General features: G+C 30.8%; 1 long non-coding RNA gene across 1 annotated transcript; it reads left to right on the top strand.

The window, feature by feature from the left end:
- The first annotated feature begins 7,185 nt into the window (after positions 1–7,185).
- Positions 7,186–15,080, top strand: LOC128203024 (uncharacterized). Its single transcript, XR_008255844.1, has 3 exons — positions 7,186–7,727; positions 9,907–10,038; positions 10,404–15,080. It is a non-coding gene; the product is annotated as an uncharacterized LOC128203024 (long non-coding RNA).
- Positions 15,081–16,822: the final 1,742 nt, after the last annotated feature.

Here is a 16,822-nt window from a genome sequence, read left to right as displayed (position 1 = left end):
CAGTGTTTGTACTACTATTTAATTATATGTTTCATCATTCAAATATTTAAAGCCGAAGCAAGTTATAATATATGTAAATCGAATACGTGTTTTTTTTTTGAAAAAGTATTTCCAATTATAAAATACTTTGAATAACGATAATCCTTTATCATAAAAACACATGCATTGCAGGAAAAGTATCTTGAACAAATCTGAATCACTATTATTGTTCCGAATTGACGTATTGCTAGCTTTATTTGTTGATCTTATTCGGCAATTCTATTATATAAACTAGCATTTGTTTTCTTGTGTTCGTTTATAGTTCATTGAATGTGTAATACTAGTGAATCATACTTGACAAGTGAATTCTTATATGGTATTAAACAATTGTTTTTATTTGTTGTAATACTCGACTGAATTAGCATGAACTCTGTTAGCTGACATTCACAAATTAATTATTGTCCAACTATATTAATCAAAGTTTCAATCAAAGTTTATTGGCAATCAACATAATTTACCTTTGGCCATTTACAAAACAAGCATTTTATGGCAAAGATAAACACATATGTACAAATAATAAAATATGTTAAATGAATATAATACTAAATTATGATAATGATACTGTAAACTGTGGAAGTTACAAGTGTAAAGTATATATTATGTGCTACTATGCTTAGTAAATTAGTCTATACGTACTGTATTTTAAAACACTGTATAAAACTTAACATGTTCAAAAACCGACACAATCAAATATCTGAGATCATAAAAAAGAAATCAGTGATCGATTAAGATTTTCCCAACACTCGAGAATCACTTACAAGATAAGCGGAATCTGATATAACGTAAATTTACATAGTATATGCATTTTATACAATAAACTATTATGTCAGTATCTGGTGTGACCTACCAAAATTCTTTAATGAACATCATGCAGTAACATGGCTTAAAATGACATTATTGCAGAGCTCACGTTGAGTAAGAAAGTGCCACTCATTATTTTAAAAAGTATTGCTTTAGCCCACAAAGATTGTACTAAAATGGGCTCATGCAAATACGAGTTTTAAGCTTAACATTTCATTTGATCAATTCAATTCAATTTAATTCAATTCAATTTCAATTCAATTTTGGTCTAATGTAATTAAGAATTTTATAATTGGTGGAACGACCTCAATACGTCGTGTAACAAGTGCACAAAATATCTCAGTTGTTAAGTTAAAATCATCTAAAACATTAATATAATGAACACTTAATACATTTGTCAATGCCATTCCAAATATTGTAACTTATAATAAGGGGTTCTGAGAAATAAACTTACCGGTATATCGTGATGCGGATGTCACAAATCAAGAATTAATCGGCACCTTGACAAGTAACAACAGCTTATATTTATAAAGTGTATGTGAAATCTATAAGCATTTAGACACGTAAAAAAAATCAAAATGCAACTACACAAAGAACGTTTTCTGTTTCTGAATTATTTCGATAACGTCAATATTTGTCCTGAACCTTTCTTGATAACAAACAAAGCCTTGACTTTACAAACTGTGAATTAGACCTGAGAAGACTATACTATTGTGCAGCTTGAATGATCAAGTGTTATAATTGTAGTTACAAATGTGTATACTTACTTCTTGTCGGATTCTACATGTTAGTTTAAACATATTTTATTCATCAACGTATACACACATGTTATAAAGACAAAGAGAAAACACATGTACAATCTAGAAAAGGATTAGAACGAAAGATAAATATATCTTAAAAAGTTCTTCTCCAAACTTTAGCAGAAGTACATATTTAATGACGGACATTTGTACATCTTACAATGTAGATGACACAATGATATTGATATTGTTGGATTAGATCAGATGGTATTGTTTAATGTGATTTGGCTTCATTTCCTTTTATTAAATATTTAAAGATTTTTTACCTACGATGTACTCAGACAAGATAGTAGTTAGGAGTTAAACATTTTGTGTGATTACATGATCCTACATGTTGAATTTCATCATTATATCTTTAACTGACTGGTTCATTCAACGTCTAATGGAACTGCTTGAAGTGTTTAGGAAAAATTAAAGTGTGCTGAAATTGCTTACCTTTTAATCCATTCCAGAGTTCTAGCATTGCATTTATATTCGCACGCTACCGAATTTCAATGCTATTTACTTGTTTATTTTTTCTGAAATTCAAGGTAGAACAAACATTGACACAAGAAGAACAATAAGGCCATTGATTTCTATGAATTAAACACTAACCTGTTCTTACGGAGGACTAATGGTATACTACATGAAAGGGAAAGTAACTGATAATTATGTTCTCTACATATGATAATGCAATTTTTTTTCTTTATCTTAGTGAAAGTTTTTTGTGTTAAAACGTATTAGAAAAAAACAACAAGTAGCGAATCTTTCTTCGGGATTGGTATGGATTACGAATAACCACATCTGGAGATTAATGTGATTTGCCTTACAATAATTGGAAGAGAAGAAATTTAAAAATGACCGACCTAAATTTCAACAGGAAATATATGAGATTACCCCATATAAGTACAGTAAGTACCTTATGTATGATTTTCATAACAATTAATTTTTAATGAAATATGATAGAGATATTGTAAATTTCCTTTTAACAGACACTGACTGTCTTTGTTATATGATACAAACAAACGTACATGGTGAATATGAGGATTTGTTGAAATATAAAGACATTTTAAATAACAGATATTACCCAATCATATCAAAAACCACTCGCATCATAAAAAAACTGATTTGGGGTAACGAAGGATGAGGCAACCGGTATTCCTATAACTGAATATGCTGGACATCAGTCATAGATGGTATGACAAAGGTATCAAACACCACTATCATTAATCAGCTTCTGCACAGACGGTCATGACTTTTTGATAAGTAACCTTTTTATTGTTTTGATGACATTTTACACCGTTGGTTAAAAGAACAGAAAAACAATACCAAATTGTATCATATGGATGACCTTATGAAGATAACTTTATTGCAGTAAAAAATAATAAATAATCACTATACTTTCTAAGCAAACTTGATCGTGCTTGCGCAAACAACTATTGCGTTTCTCTCCGTTTCTACTCTTTATTTGAATAGTATTAAATTATCAATCAATTATTAATATCATATATTTAAAGAATTTATTTATGTAAATGTATTTGTATCATAAACTAAAATGTTATGGTCAAGTACCGTTATGGTTTGATGTGTCACTATCAGTGTTATTTAAATTAAATACCAATATATCATTTTACACATATTTGAATAATGAGAACTAGGGTCTAACTAATAAGGTTCATGCTTTAATCGTCATACATGTGACAAACGTGTTTTATTGATATAAGCATAGTGAGAGAAGCAAACAGATCATTCTGTATAATTTTTTGATAGAAGTATCATTTTTCACGTTATTCAAGCTTTTACTTTGATAGTGCATATATGCCATATAGATTCAAGTTACAGATAGGTCACCGATGATACATAGTTTATTTATTGTTATGAAGAGTACTTGACAAGATGACATTCTTCTTTATTAAATGTTAACCATACAAATTCCATTTATAGAAGAGTTGGCCGTAAACAAATGAACTTTATCGTTATCAAGAGTGTATCGTATTAGTTAGTAAACAGTTACTCGAGCTCAATTAATCTATTTACATAATTATGTGTTCGATTGATTGACGAGTTTTTAGAGTAGATTATTACCTAACTTGAAAATGATCAGAGTTTATACTCCAATGTCTTCAAAACATAATATAGCTCCTTAAAAACAGCAATATATATGTGACTCTTGCATGAAATGGTGTTGTTACAAGAAAATAATCTTAACATAAAGGAAATGTTTGGGTTTTTTCAATAAAATTTTATTTAACAGTTATTTGCCTGCTGTTTTTCTTTTTGGGAAAGATGTTTATTGCATAAATTTATTTTATACTTAGGCCAAATAAATACCTTTATTTCCGGTTATATGGCGAAAAATAATAGGGTCGGTCGGTCGGATTTATTTTCATTTTCGATTTCAAATTGCAGCATCATGCATTATTCTGCTGCATCGTATTAACTATGTTATATGTAAGCGTTTCAAAATTTACAAAAAATCAGTAAAACAGGATTGTTTAAAGTCTGAAATCATTTTTTTTCCTTTGACTACCGTTTTACATCGCCTATTTTGCCCATGGAATCTGGTGTTTTTGTATAGATTCGTTTATAAGACTTGGTCGATTTTTAAAGCAAGTCCAGCGCTTCACTTACTCCAAAACTGTGATAATGTTCAAGCAAAACAGTCAATTATCAACCTATTTTGTTAATTTGCTTGAAGAAAATCGCCGATTTTCTTCTTAACTGTGAGCGAGGTTTATAATCGAACAAGGTAACGCGGTTATGGATTTATTTTACGTATCTTATTTTCGTACAATCAAAGGTTCATTCATATTAATAGTGAATTCAAACATTTCCGTCATGACTTGAAAGGTCTCGGTTATTGATTATTATTCTTTTTCGATCGAATGGCATTTTCTAACCAGTCTAGACGAACTCTTGGAAGTAAAATGGGATAAAACAGTATCCGACTGACCGATTTAAATACAAACCATTTCCGCGCGCCTTTCATCTAATCACCACTCGTGCTCAGGCGTCACAAATTGTACTGTTTGATCTACAGCCGACTCATTCCAAAACATGTGTTAATAAGTTAACTTTTGCAGTTGTTTGTTTGAATTTCAGTTGATGGGACTTTAATTAGGCGAAATAAATAGAACTTGATAATTGCGGATAAATTATGGTAACGATTAATGAAATGTGTATTGAAACCTGGCAGTTAGCCTGCATGATACACGCAAAGCCTAATCGTTAGAAAGAAGTTAGTGTATTTCGGACATGGATAAATAACACCGCGAACAATATCCAAAAATTTCAAGGTAACGGCAGCAAAATGTGTCTTCTGTGATAAAAAACGCGTCTGGACCGATAACAAGCGTTTGCCTATTATAAGATATCGGACAGGGTGAAATGTTCGCCGACCTCCGCTTAAAAGTGCAATGCTGTTGAGAAAAGATCTTAAGCATATATGCCCGAAAAATGCGGACATTCCACAGACATTATTCACTCCGCCATTTTGTTTTGCTGTTGACAAATCGTCTCTGTCATACATATCAGGAATGAAAGTTTATTCTCCGATCGCATAGGATCCATCCAGAGAAACAACGAACATAACGACGATATATATAGTTTTGAAATTTTAACCTTTATGCCTAAAAAAAATAGGGTCGGCGAGGAAAAAAATAAGGTCGGTCGGGTTTTCGGAAGTACAGGGGTTTTTTTTGGCCTTAAGTAATGGGCAGTATCAAAAAAAGGCCTGCCATAAGTCCATTTGATTGTTTCTAAACAAGGCTGACAAAGGTATCAGGCAAAGTTTAAACATGTGCAAGTTGTATGCAAACGGACATATCACTTAAGCATCATTTAAAACAGCTTTTGCGCAGAAAAGAAAATATTCACAATAACATGAATATACATAAAAGACAGGATTTCTGGCATACAAATCGAAATAAGGATGATCAGTTAATGACATTTTAGCAATCAAGGACAGTTCAAATTCGTATTTGGAAAACAAGTCATATACAATAATATACATAAACTTGACATGGTCATTATGTTTTAATATCATTTTACTTTAACATTTTAAAAATGATTAGAGATCCTTGATAGTTTATGCAGTAGTTGTGTTCATCGAGTGAACCCGACCTGTCACAAAGCCTGTGCTTTGTCCATTTGGATCAGGGAAAGTTTCCCGGATTCTCCATACACCACATGAGGGAATTCACCAGCCCCAAAATAACCATGCGTCAACAATATAAATTATCTGTGAGTCTGATGGTGGTTGGATCATCGCAGGTCCTCCCCTTCAGTAAACACGAGGATATCTCGCCTCATCAAACGGGTTAGGCCTAGAACCCCCTTGTTCAAAACAAGGAGGTCAAAGTCCTTTAAGAGGAAAGGTATATCATAAGCCACTGGCATTAATCGAAGATACTTAGGCTAAGATTTTAAATAAGAAATATTCAGGGATGAGCTAATTTATATCATTCTTACTTCAGTACAAATTTTCAAGCAAGTACTCAGCAATACTCAGTGCTCACCTTAACAATAGTATCGGTATTTTTAATTACTTGGTTTAGAGACAAACTGTGCCAGCATTTAAAATATCTTACAACTGTTTAATACAAGAAAACTGCCCATATTTCATATCGTCCAACAATTCAATTTGTTCTATCTGTGTGTGACTACATGCATGTTAAGATATTTAAAGCCTTATGATGATACTCAGAATGCTGTTCTTTGAAACTTCACAAGACTACGTTAGCAGTAATCAGTAGAAAATGAGTTATCAGGTATCCATTTCTCAGTAAAAATCTCAAGAACTGACCAGCAGTATTAAATAATGTACAATTATTTTCTAATGACACATGACATTTAATAAAATTGTTTATCTATAACTACTTTACTTAACGTTTAGTTACATTAGTGTCTTTCTCTTTGTGTTGGCATGTCCCGGCAGTTGCCGCACACATACCAGCGTGGAGTTTAATCCTTTTCTCGGTCTCGTGGGCACCATCTCCAGGTTGATTGCCCGGGGCTGCTAAAACAAGCAGCACACGCACTGGCTCCGTTTCGATTGCCCTCGTAATTGCTGCCTGAAGTTGCGGCTTTGTCAGTTTGCTCACTTGTTTCTAAAGATAATTTAACAATATAACACGTACTAAATTGCAAATAAAATAAGCGACTGGCTGACTTGCATTATTGCTTAGCTTATAAACAATTATTTCAAAATAATGCTACCATGGTCATATTTCGATCGCAAATTCGGACCTATATTGTAAAGAACCCTTAACACAAAACAAAGTCATTTTTGTTGAAAGAAGCAAAAAGATTATGAATTATAACTATTCAAGTACAAATAGCATACTGTCACCCATTCTTTCTGTTTCGCTAGAACTTTTTAGCTGTCCTCTCCGATCGCTGGTTTTTTGGACCGGCGAGTACCAGTTGCTGGGTTTCTTTCTTTTGTAGGCAGCTCTTCCGGAACTTCTCTCTTTGTAACGCCTAGCAACAGTACCTGATTATATCCATGAATATTAAATACTTACGTTTGATATAATAATGGATAAATAATAAAGGGGACCATAATGAGTAATAGTATGAAAAATCTGATCTTGTTTCAGCAGTTTGATTTCACATCATGTATAGTGACATTGAAGGGGCAAAATCCTAATTGTGACATCTTTACATCAGATTTAAATCATCAAAAACACTATTGATAACAATAAATTAAATATGTTTCACCACAAACCATTCTGTTATATATGGCGCATATTCATCACCAAAAGAGGTATTCCTAAGTACTAATGTTAACGATCATTTATTACGATGCATAGGTGACGGAAGCTATGTGGCATAAATTCAATATCAAAGAAAGAGCTTGAATTACGTGCAATTTGATACTTTAAGCAAATATTAGTACAATATGATATTTTTGTTTCTCTTACTATGTTCATAATAGTAAAAATGCTTTTGGAACATGTACATGGCGATTAAAGCATACATTGCATATGTCAGAGGCTGTTTAGGTTCTCATTATTCATTTTTGTTGTAAAATGACGTGTCGGTATTAACTTTGAATAACACTGATACGAACACATCAAACAATTGCGGTACTTGACCAGATGGAAAGTAAGAAATTACTACAAATACATTTACAAAAAGCAAGGATTTATTTTAAATAAATGTCATTATTTAAATTGGATATAATTCGATACTATGGAAAAGAAAGTAGAAATGGAGGGACAACTAATAGTTCTCGAGAGATAAAATAAACGATGGTTATAGTCGTATGGGCAGGTACTGATAAGTGAGATTATAAATAAGTATAATGGTTATGTGTAATTTATTAGTGCAATATAGTTTACTTAATAAGTAGCAATAACAGCATGACCTTGTATTTTATGCTTTCATACTGCACAATGTTAATACAATCCCTTACTCCAATGGATATAACTCCCGCAAACATTTATACTAACTGCTGAAAACGGTACCAAAATAATCATTTCATTCTGCGAGTCAATATAAAATGGGCCTAGTTTAACAAGCATTTTTATTTTAATTTACCGTTTCCTGACGGTCTTGGGACATTTTGACTGATATTTTATACTTCCGTTTTCGGCTATTTTGTGAACCGTTTTGATTGTCAATGACTTTACAAGCATACATTGACGTGTCCTGCATCGGTGGGAATAACTTTTATGAACTATTATGTAGTGTTTCGGTTTTTTTGTTTTTTTTTAAACTAAATCTCGGGATCAAACATGTTGATTTACATGTCCAAATCGAAAGAAAACACCAATGCATCATCGATATTCAATCATTTTATCTACAAAGTAAAAGCATCCAATTGATTCAGTAATCTATCGCATTTTCCCGCAACGGCTATTTATAAACTCATCGTTTCTGAGAGTGGCCAAAAGTAAGAACAATTTTATGACTCATAAGGCATGCAAACTTACAAGCCGAGAGCATCCGAATTAAACCAAGGAAGTAATTCTTGTTTACTTAAAATGCCAACCTCTGTAAATAGTAAATTATTTTGAGTAAAGATTGAGGTAGGTTTATGCATATCATTGTTTTATTAAGTTTAGATAGCTTTTTCTTACGTGTTGTCAATTCTTGTGCATGCAATTTGGTCTAATGTTTTATAACTCAGGTAGATTAGTCAATTGCAATTGTTTATATTTTCAAATTGGATATTGTGATTGGTTTTAAAGAAATCAACAGACCAGGTTCTTTATCTATCTGGTCACTTTCAGTTTTAAAACAAGTTTCTGCTTCAATTTCAAAAAATTATAAGGCATATTATGATGAAAAGTGAACAATTTTATCATATTACAATTTTAGTACAACAATCAGGTGACTGCGCAAATGTTTTTAATGCTAGACAGGATGTGTGCTTGAATGCTTAAATACTAATTAATGACTAAATGGAAATTTGACAGTTATTTTTATGTGTTCCATTCTATAACATAGATAAAAATCTTTTAAGTTATAGTTAATTTGTTCAGCTCCATGCCTCCTCCAATGATCCCAATGCCAGGACTTGTGCTTGAACTGCTCAAAAATAAACTAATGACTTTATGGAGATTTATTCATTTTTATTTTTGATTAAAGCCATTCCAAATAACTAATTTCTGTCAATGGTATTGCCCGACAAATCCATTTTTATTAATTTCAAAGAGCTCGACAACCAAAACTCTATTAAACAAATTACAACGCCAAGTTTCCATTAAGTGTTTTATTGGTTTTATCAATTAAGTGGGTTAATTAAATAATTCAGGCTGCCTTATATATAGCATTTCACATTTAAATTTAAGAAAGTAAGCATTTTTTTTTAATCTTCGAAACAGTTAATTGGATGCCTTCCAATTGTAATTGGATATAATTCAAAATTGATCACTAAGTAACTAATACTTTGATAATTATGGGACAAATTCAAATCTCAACACATCAATGATTTAACATATTACTTTCAGGAAACATGTTTATGTTCAGTATACTTTCATTCTACAATCACTCTCTGTAAATATTATTCAACTTTTCAAACATCATTACTCTTTTCAAATTGATTGGAATTCCTGTTATGATATCAGTTCAATTGCTGTCATTTCTTTTCAACTCTGCTGTCATTTTTTTTTCAACTCAATGTTGTGTTTGAAATGATTTGAAACTTCATATTTTATTGGCTGTTGTAACTTTTTCAACAAAATCTTGTGAGTATATATTTTAACAATTCATGCATGGTGAGTTTTGTTATTTATCGGTATTTTTCCCTTCTTTTTATTTGATATTTTCTTCCTTTCAGTGAGATGTAAAGCCATATCATACATTCATGTCATTCAAATTCAGCCACTCAGAGAGATGGAAAGGATTGCAAAGCTGAGTTTTACTTTCAGTTTTACTCTCACCTGACTGATGCAGATACAGTAACCTACTTGTATGTTCAAATTGTATATTTTTTGTTCGATCAAAAATATAATATGGTCCTTTATGAGGAATTAGTTTGAAAGAAAAGATAAATGATAAATATCATAAAAGTAATTTGCTATACAAAAAGTGGACAAAAATGTTAAACAGAATGAAGTTTTGAATTAGAAAATCCCTACTTATCTCTGTATGTATGTCAACTGTATTATGATCATATGTGATAACATGATGTATTCCCTTTATTAATTGTGTTAAAACCTTTTTACACTGTATGTTTACATTTGTATATGTATGTTGCCATATGCACTGAATTCATGTATTTCCTTTTGTATACATGTGTATTGAAATCTAAACATTCCTTTGTTATATCTTTAGGTTCATGAAAAAAAGGCCCAAAAATTCCAACATGGAGCCTTACTAAATCAACTTGGTGTAGTTTGACAATTAAAATTCTTCAGAATTCGACGGTTGTACCATGCAGCAGTCATACTATGAAGTGTCTCACAGATTTTTTTCTAATTTCTGCAATATTGAGGTACAGTTTAGCGCAAAGAAGATTAATCTTCTGACAGTTAGAAGTAACTGTTCTTTTAAATTAACATTAACCGTTCCTGCATTTTTGAGTGATTATAGAGTGAATATGTTTCCATATTGAATGTTGTCTTTTATGTGTAAAATATCACATGCTATAAATGATTACAAATACATGAACGCACATTTTGTTTCTTAATATATGCACGTTTTGATTCCAATAATTAAACACTCAAGTGTATTAAATTTGGTTTGAAACAGAAATGTCGTCCTGTTGTTTGTTTCTAAACAATCAGTAGTATGTATTCGTGTTGATAGTTACCATGTCAATTCAGAAAATGAGTCAATTTTTAAACAGTTACCATGGTAGCCAGAGTCTAGTGTTCTAGGGAAACTGTCAATGTTGTCTTAAATTTATTTACCCTTAAAATTTGTTGACAATGTCATTCTTATATTTTATTGTTAAGAATTGCTTAGTGGTGATAAGTTCACGTTTTTAACAATTGTCAGGAAATCCAAGATAAACTTACAGAATTTTCCTGTTTAACATAAAATGATGTTTCTTAGCATTTTTTTTATTTTTATTAAATGGTTACCATAGCAACTATTTTTTTGTTTGCCTTCCTATTTATAATACTATTCATTGTGAAAATGCAAATGTTCATCAGTGAATGTAAGAAAATAAATGTTCTGTAACTTTTACTTTATTGTTAGCTCATGCTTCAAAATATGCGACATTTTTAAAATTTCCTAAAAATAAAGAAAATAATTATCGTGAAATATTCTGCTTAAAACATTATTTTAACTCTGATTTTTAGAAATTTGTATTAAATAAAGAAAATAGTTTGTTTACATTTCTCATTTCATTTAAATTCAGAGGTTGTGAATTTGACCTATTTGGCAGAATTTTTTTTATAAAAATATAAAATTAAAAGAGCCATAATTCTGTCAATTCTGATAATAATAATAAATTCTGATGGATTTTTAAAAGATATGCATATTTGAGTTTGTAATGACCATACCTTTAAAATGGTATATCACTTGACTATACCACATGAAATTATTTATTTACGTTGTTATTGCTATCAATAGTTTATATAGTGAATAACATTTGATATTGTTTTCCTGTACGTTGAATTTACGATGAATAATGTATTTAATGCAACAACCAGGTTAATTATCGCAATGAGTTATTTGTGACTGTCTATATGTGCATTAATATATCCATTTTTAAGAATCTATTAAATCAATTACGTAATAGTTGAACTTTCGGACAGCCTTAAAACAAATGCCCATTTGTAACAATAATACTTTAATAAAGTCCTATAGACTTTCGAACGTCAGTTTATATACATATTTCCTTTTCCATATCATTTGATTTACATCGGTTTGTAGTCACTGTAAGGGTTTTCAGAGAAACTTGCAACAAATTACGCTTCAACCAAAACAAAATGATGAAAATAATAACTAAATTGCAATGCGGAAAACGTGAAAAAAAAACACACAAATATATAATAATGTCAGAAAAAATCTATGTCTTTTATTTTATCGTATTTGGTCAGTACACAAATTGAACATACGTGTAGTTAGTTATTTGAGAAGACAGAGAGTAAAACCACACAGTTTGATAAAACCTAACACATTTCTGTGTTTCAGAGCGAAACAGTTTGTAAATAGTCCAAACAATTGCACAGTAATGATAGAACATGGGTTAAATTTCGTGTCTTGGTCAAACATAAAAAATAGCACGTGCTTGATCAGATAACTAGCATACAGAGTATGTAACAACTTAAGATTCAATTATAGATACCTTTATCGAAACGTCGTAAATGTGAATACATATCACAAAACAAAAGACTATTAGTAAATACGTGTATAGTAAGTTCTATTTGACAGACATAGTTTGTAACATCAAATCATTCGATGACAAATGGCCAATGTCGTTTTGTTTTCGCAATGCTTGTGGCTAAGGCAAGACCTATAGTTGACTCGTGTGTAATAAATTAATTTATCGTGTACAAAACAAACTCATATAATGGAAGAACGAAGGTTTTAATTGTAGCTCGAACATTGTGAAACACAGCCACAAACTAACCGAGTTAAGATGATAAGTCGTATATAATATGCAAAAGAAAGCCTTTTTTCAGAACCTAAACATTTGCGAAAGGTTTCAACAAAAAAAGGAAATATCAACACATAATTCGAGGAAAAAAAGCTATTTGTAAACATAAAAAGCATATCAAAATCTGTTACTTACACTTTTTTCGTATTTATTTCAAAACCAAAAGTCATCATGTTTAAATTTTTATTGGGCAGGTATAACTTGCAATACGACAACATTCAGTGAAAAAAACAATAGTTTTATTGCAGCAAATAACAACACAATAACAAACAGAATAGAAGTGACAAAATAATCGAATATAGGACTTTATAGTATAAAGAGCAACGCCTTAATCACGTTAATTAAGTATTCAACGACCAGTTACATTAATCTTCTGTAAATTTATGAATTGAGCCTGGACTCATTTAAAGCACGCTTGTTAACAACGACGAACTGTATATGCTAAAATGAACAACAAGTTTTCTGATCTGTTCTGCTGTGTTCTTTTCTGATAAAGAAATTTTAAATAGCATACATAAGCAGAAATTGCATGTAATAAAATACGTTTAAGCAAAACTCTCTAGTACAGTCTTTTTTTCCTACCTTTTCGAAGTATATTAATGCTTCTTTAATTAATTTATTTTTTGGTTTAAGCATTGCCTTTTGTTTGTCTTGTCATTTTACATCTTCTTTTATCTGTTTCTCTATCAATATAAAACTCTCTCATTTTTATGTATGGCAACCACTCCCACTTCTTAAATAACATTACATGATAACACCATATTTTTTACATTTAGTGTGTATATGATTTACTGTGTTGTGTAATGCGGAATATTTAATAATAATAAAAAGGTATATAAAATAGTTTTCATCGTTGACCTTTCTGTTACCTTTAACTATATGGCATCCATTTAATATCAATGGAAGAGCTTAAACACATGAAATTTTACAAGGTAGGCAAATGATTGTAAACTATGATGTTTGTTTGTTAATAATATAGGTCTTAATTGCATTTTAGCAAAACATTTTGTAAAGAGTTCAAGAGTGTAGGTTCGTACTTACTAGGCCCATACTATTTAAGAATGGTGATTTAATTCAGAGTCGAAAGCTGTGTTTTCTCTTTCTAAAAATTAAGTATAAGTGTGTATGTCTATATTAGCTTTTGTATTTGTAACAATTGAAACTCCATTACTATGTGTAGTATTTCCACTGAAAAAAAACAGGTTATAATAGAAAGGTTTGAACGATGTATTTCTTATAACAATATGATATCATACTTATTACTAAAAGTCCATTTGAGTATTTGATTTGTTTCTGTTTGTCTATGTTACCTTAACCTGGAACATAAATGATACATGTATTTGTGTTTCCATTTTACAAACTTATAAAGATGTCTGAATCCTACGACAGTTTCTAGTCATAACAGAAAAGGGTAAACATGTATGAAACAAAAGCGAATGACATTTGCAAAAATGTGTGTAGTGGCAAACAAGTTAGATCGATAGTTGTGTTCATTTTTTAAATTGTGTTATACATATATGATGTTTTTGGAAGTATGATGTATGTGTAATAACATTCATTATTGAACATAGTATTATGTCATAATTTTGACAATGGTAATAAAATACAAGCTTACACACATTTATATTTTGTCCGTAACAATGCAATAGGGAAGTAGTAATATTTATATTCAACAAAACGAAAATTGTTTTTAACTATTGGGGAAAAAACATTTTCACTTTTCAATTAATTATCAAATTGTTTAAATTGTTTACATTCATATACAAATTCATAGGCAAATGTTTATAACGTTTGATTTATATTTCTCTTTCTTTGATAACAAATTAAAAGCTCCTGCAATTTATTACGAATAGCGCATATACATCACAAGCAACGGACATTCTTTGATTAATTTAATAAATTGAATATTGTGTGTTTTTTACAGATATTGATAAGGCAAGTTGACATACCATGGTCAAACTGAAAAACCATCATCAAAGTTAATGAATAAACAACATAAGAAAATGGTATAGTTAGAAATGCGTTTCATCTATTTAAATGAAACATGATTAGGATATGTGACTAGGTCTAGGTAAAGTCCGGTCGTGAATAATTATTGATTTAATTTATTCGGAAAAACTCTAACAAATACATAGTTGAAAGCTATGAAGTCTCAATTATTACATAAATAATGTCACAAAATTGCATATTGATCGAATTTTAACTTTGGATAAACAGTTTGATTTTGCAGGTATAGCTTGACAATCCAGAACAATCGGTTACAAAATAAAAAGGTGATATGATTGCAGCAATGTAAAAATGAAAGCAATCCAAAACTGTATAATGTTTTCGCGAAAATATTTTTGAAGACTTTGAAGTGTACAAGATTGTACAATATTTAAAAATATAATCAATTTAAGTACTCACTCATCAGTCGCAGACATTTTATGCAAATGAATGAAGCCCGAGCAACCGATGTAATTCATCCAAAACATCCGTGATAACGATAAAGTAAGCATTTTTCAACGACAACCTTTCTGTAACTTGAAACTATATGGCGTTCAGTCAGTATCAAAGAAAGGGCTTGAATAACGTGGAATTTGATACCTTCAGCAAATGTTTACCCAATTTAACTTTGCTTCTGTCATCATGTTTGTATGAATCAAAATACCTTTGGAACATGTATATGACGATTAAAGCATAAAATTCATACGTAAGGGGCTTTTTATGTGCTATTTTTTTAAATGTTTGTAAATTAATGAATTGGTATAAGTACAGCAGATTTGATAGTAAATCTGACACCATATCGGTATGTATCTGTAAACACAGACTTCTATACATCAAAAGAAAGGCTTAGTCTGTAGTTTATAAAGATGCATGTTGTAGTTGTGAATACCGTGCTACAACATTGCTTTTCAAGATGATGTCTAACACGGCCGCTAATATTTATGCGAAGCTTTAACTATTGCCTACATATTCATAATGACTATAAAATGCAATTAATACAGTCAGAACAACATAATAAGATGCATTTATGCATACAATTACGCTAATTGCATGAGTGCTCAAGTTCTGAATATGACCAGACTATCAAGGGAGTAGGACTATATACAGGGCTTATTTACAGCAAAATTTTCGAGTGGCAAATTTAACGATATCTGGCTGGACTACACTCTGGAAGCTACAGAAAATAGTTTTAAAGGACACAGGCGGAATCATTGGTCTAGAAGGTGCTTTGGCACATTGGTTTCTCTCAGCACCATTAGCATCCAGATACTAAACTATGTGCCGCAATGATTTCTGTCATCAAATTGAAAAGAATAGACCACATCATGCAGACACCAAGGCGAACTTATGCAAAAGACGATTGATTGGGATAAACCTCTCTCTGACACCAAAACGACGCAATTGGAAAACATGAAAGTATCTACCGAGAGTTTACAGAACATAGAAATACCTTGGATGTACTTACCTGTTTCTCTGAGGAGAAAGGAGCTGCAACATGTTAACTCTTATGCTTCAGAAAAACTTATGCTGCAGCTGTCTACTTGTTAGCGATGTCAGATGGCGGTACATGGTCTCATTATTTTGTTCTTGGAAAACCCAAGGTTGCTCCAAAAGGTGGACATAACAATTCCCTGATTGAATAGATATTGATTGATAGAAACTGATAGAAACTGAGTATTTATTCGTAAATCCTGTTCTTTATACGTTTTGAACGTTTTTATAGCACTTTAAGTGCTAAAACTCTCTTGAATGGACAGTGCATTTCTTAAAAAATATATAAAGACAACTTCTGCAAAGTGTTTTTGTCGAAAAGTGATAAAACGAGTAAGTTAACTTTTTGACGTTTCAAAATTTCTGTTTCTTATTCGGAGGTCGGTACATGATTAAAGCACTTTAAGTACTAACACTCTCTTGAATAGACACTGCATTTTTTTTATGAAGACCACTTCTGCATAGTTATTTGATCAAAAAATGTCTTTCTTAAAAAAATGAAAATTCACCGTTTCTGTTCTTCATTCCTTATTCAACTTACTGTGCGGTTTAAGTACTTGAAACACTCTATCCCTTTAATTAAGTTAATGCATTTATTCAAATTGTTTAATAAGATCATTTTTTATATTTCGTCAAAAAACGGATAAATTAAGCACATTGAAAT

Source organism: Mya arenaria, chromosome 9 (assembly GCF_026914265.1).
Source record: "Mya arenaria isolate MELC-2E11 chromosome 9, ASM2691426v1".
Classification (NCBI taxonomy): Eukaryota; Metazoa; Mollusca; class Bivalvia; order Myida; family Myidae; genus Mya; species Mya arenaria.
The sequence above is the reverse complement of the archived record's forward strand: the minus strand, read 5'-3'. Positions and strand labels throughout refer to the sequence as shown.